We start from the raw sequence: 4,736 nt of genomic DNA, 5'->3' as shown, positions 1-4,736 counted from the left end.
ATACTGGGCCTTATAAAACCCTTATTTAGTAGATCTTTAAGTTGCTCCTTTAACTTCTTAAGTTCTGCAGGGGCCATATGGTAAGGAGAAATAGAAATGGGCTGAGTATCGGGAAGAAGATCAATCCCGAACTCTATCTCTTTATTAGGACGTATCCTTAGGAGATCATCTGAAAAGACATCAGAAAACTCATTGACGACGTTAACAGACTGGAGAGTTGGAGTCTCAGACTTAGTGTCTTTGACTCTAACCAAATGGTAAATACACCCCTTGGAAATAAGCTTTCTAGCTTTGAGGTAAGAGATAAAATGGCTCTTGGGTGACACAGAATTCCTAGACCACTCAAACACGGATGCACTCGAAAATTGAAACTTGACCAATCGGGTCCGACAATCAATAGAGGCATAAGAAGAATACAGCCAGTCTATACCCAGAATCACATCAAAATCTACCATGTCTAACTCAATCAGATCAGCCAATAAGACTCTACGAAGAACGGTAATAGGACACTTTTTATACACTTTATGGGCAACAATCGAATCACCCACTGGGGTAGAAACTAGGATAGGCTCAGGAATAATCTCAGGACTCATTTCAAAATTCATAGCAATCAAAGGTGTAACATATGAGAAACTGGATCCAGGATCCAACAAAGTATACACATCAAACTAAAATATACGAAGCATACTAGTAACAATATTGGGAGAGTCCTCCTGTTCCTGGTGGGACGGTAAAGCATAGAATCTATTCTGGCACTGCCCACTAGCATTGCTAGAAGAGGCGCCCTGAGCTAAGGCTGAGTGAGTCGCTGGAACTGAGCATTAACAGTCTAGTCTGGGTCTGAGGCCGATAGTCATGACGCCCTTGTCCATCCTGTGGATAATCTCTAACTCTGTGACCTATGTAACCATACTGGAAATAACCCTTCTTCTCACCCCAACACTCACCCGAATGAACCCTACCACACTTAGGACACAGGGGACGATTTGGCTTACTGCCAATACTATACTGGAACCTGGATGCATATATTCGGATACCTTGCTCCTGCCTACCTCTAGGCACAGGAGCTCTAGTAGATAACAGTGCTGGCATAGACGAATGATCCTGATACTAAGGGCGACTCCCTCCCTGCGATCTAGTCTGACCCTGTCCGTGCTGCTTAGACCTAGCTCTCTTATTCTCCCTCATTCTATCTCACTCCTTAATCTTATCTGCCTCAATCTGTTGGGCATGAGCAGTCAGCTTAGAAAGATTCATCTCACTATTAAGCATAGCAGACCTACACTCCTTAACCACATAACTAGACACTCCAATCATAAACTTACTCATACTAGCCTGATTACTAACAACTAAGTCAGGAGCATACTTGGCCAACTGATTGAACTTTAGACAGTACTCCCTAACAGTCATAGATCCCTGTCGCAGGTTCATAAACTCTTCCACCTTTGCCTTCATCATCTCCAAAGGGAAAAACTTATCCAGGAATGCATCCTAGAACTCTTGCTAAGTTGTAGGGATAGCTCCCTTACCTCTACCTTTCATCCAAGAAACAACCCAGTCATAAGCAAGGTCTTTCAACCTATACACAGCCAACTCCACACAATGTTCCTCAGATACATGCATCACCTGAGTAATCTTCTGCACCTCCTCTAAAAATAATCATGGATCCTTATCAGACTTGGACCCATTAAATTCCAGTAGATTCATCCACATGAAGTCATAGATCCTGGCAACTGCAGAATCACCTCCCTGCTATTGTGGAGCCGGGGCTGGTTGCCCTGAAAATTTGTAGTAAATGGCTTAGGCCAGTGCCTGAAAGGCTATCCAAAATTTAGTATGAGACACATTTTCATTCAATGGGTCAGCGGGTTGAGGTTACTGACCATCACTATTTATTCTCGCTCAACGTGGAGGCAAATTTCTGAAAGAAGAGAGCACGAATCAACAGCAGAGAGAGACACTTTAAGCATGATAGACTTCTAAAAGAAAGAATCACACTTTTTTCTAAAATATCTTATAGCCTCTTGCTCATAGATGTGGTGTGCTACACACCGATGATCAAGACTCTACTTAACGCGGCTTGTCAGACTCCCTAGGACACCTTAAAACCTTAGGCTCTGATACCAAGTTTGTAACACCTCAAAAAAGGAGTCCTGGAGCGTCATACGGTGCTTGAGGCTACGAGTAGCCCCAAGCTAATCCTTTGAGCCATTTTTTTTTCAGTTCAACACAAATCAAAGGGTTTCCATAAATAACCCTCAAATATCAATAGAGTAATCATCATCCAAGAATAAAAGAATTTCAGAAAAGATAACAAAATATGACTTATTAATCAACTCCTAAGATCTATACTACTCTGACAAGCTCTAAGAAAATCAATAAAACCAGCGATCTATTGAGACATGCCCCAACTAACTCATACTAAGTTATCAAATGTAAATAATTCCGTGAAACCAACATCAGACATCCCGTCCTCGAAACATGAGGACTCACCACAACAGAGGATGTAGAATAGTGTGCCTGAAGAATCACTATCAAACCTAGAACTGAGCACCTGAACCTACATTTTGAGAAAATGCAGCCCACATCCAAAGATGCGGGTCAGTACCATGGAAAGAAACCAAGTATATAGGGGTGTATGCAGTTGTATAGAGTTCTTGTTGAAAAACCTCACATACCTTGAATGATGAACTTTAGATCTATACTCATTTTGGAGATGTTAATCGTGCCTTTGAATGATGGTTCTTGGAGTTCTTGAACTAGGAACTTGGAATCTTGAATAAATTTGCAAAATTAATGGTGAACTTTGGAGGTTCTTGAAGTTGGATGTAGGAGTTTAGGGTTTTCTTTTTGAGGGAATTTGATGAAATATAACATATAATACTTCTAATAGGCTTTAATATAGGGTTTGGATGGATTTTGGGTGAGGGGGAATGACCAAAATGCCCCTAAAAATTAAATAATTCTCGAATCTATCCTTTGGTGGAATGTTTTGATAGTCTGAAGTAGATCAACCATAACGTTTTACTTCGATATCCAAATTGGATGAAACAAATTTTATTAGTAAGAGGACTCTTATATCTTTCCATTGATATATAGTATCTCACCCAGATCATTGTGTACGAGGATTTATGATTATTTGAAGTTGACCCAAAAATTTGCTTTTGATAGGCTGAAGTAGATCAACCATAACTTTTTGCTCCGATAGACAAATTGGATGAAATCAATTTCATTGGAAAGAGGACTCGCAGAGCTTTCCATTGATATATATTAGATCACCGAGATCATTATGTACAAGGAGTTATGATCATTTAAATTTGGAGCAAAAATACTCCAGACTTCAGTACTTTTTCCTGCACGTTTTACACACTACTATTCACGGTTCAATCAGAATGTTCATAACTCATCGCTCGGGTGTCCATTTTGGATGATCCACATATCGTTGGAAATCTTATTCGATACTTTACGCAATGGTGGGTCATAATCTAAGACATTCTACACAGAAAATTTATAATTCATTCTAGAAGATAGAACCCAACACGTTTACGTACAAAATTTCAACAAAAAATTTCTCGGGGTATTACATATTCAATCAGTGAGAGTTAGTTGGGGAATTATCCTATCAACGCCATAGTCAGTCAGTTAGAGGCTTTTTCAAACATTCAAACACTTAGTTTATCAGTTGTTTTATTAGTCTTTTCAGTATGTTCTTAGATGCTCAGATTTATAATTTATCAGTATTTTAGTATTTTTAAACCTTATGGCTTTACTCAGCTATTTTTGCATATGTTGATCATTATCAGTTTCTTCAGTGCTCACAGTAGGTACCAGCTCATGGGTTATCTTGTGGTCACTTGTGACCATAAGAACCATTGTCGCATCTAGGGGGTAGCCTCGGGTCATGACAAAACTTAATATTAGAGCCTAAGGTTTCAAAGAGTCCTAGGGATTCTGAAAAGCCGAATTGAGTAGAGTCTTGGGCATGGGTGTGAAACGCGCCACACTTACGGACAAGAGGCTACAACACTTTTTAGGAAAAGTTTCCCTTCTTTCAGTATTCATGTCATGCGAGTTAGCATTGGCTCCATTTAATCTCTCTTTCTAATCTTTCCTTTATTTCATTACAGAAAATGCCTCCCAGAAAGAATAACGGAAGAAGGAATGGAAATCACTCCATACCTCCGCCTGTTCAGGAAGATCCCCTGAATAAGCATGTGTCTCATACCGAGTTCAAAGTTGTATTCACTACCTTAGCTCACTCAGTAGTGGCTCAAAATAATCAGTAGGCTGCTATCCCAGCTATTCCAGTGGCTAATACAGTTATAGATAGGATTTGGGATTTCACTCGAATGAATCCCCCTTTGTTTATGGATCCAAGACTAAGAATGATCTATAGGAGTTTTTTGTTATCGTTCAGAAAGTGAAACATATCATGGGTGTCACTTTTAGTGATAGTGCAGAGTTGGATACTTACCAGTTGCAGGATGTAGCTCACACCTGGTATAAGCAGTGGAGGAATGATAGAGGTGTTGAGGTAGGGCCTTTAAAGTGGGAGGAGTTTTTCATAACTTTCTTAGACAGGTTCTTCCCATTAGATTTAAACGAATCTAAGGTGCAAAAGTTCATAAACCTGAAGCAGGGTAGTATAAGTGTGAAGGAGTATTCCCTTAAGTTTACTCAGTTGGTGAGGTATGCTCTAAATGTGGTGTTTGATAATAGGTCTAGAATAAGTAAGT

This window comes from Capsicum annuum, chromosome 11 (assembly GCF_002878395.1).
Source record: "Capsicum annuum cultivar UCD-10X-F1 chromosome 11, UCD10Xv1.1, whole genome shotgun sequence".
NCBI lineage: Eukaryota > Viridiplantae > Streptophyta > Magnoliopsida > Solanales > Solanaceae > Capsicum > Capsicum annuum.
This window is presented reverse-complemented; position numbering follows the sequence as displayed.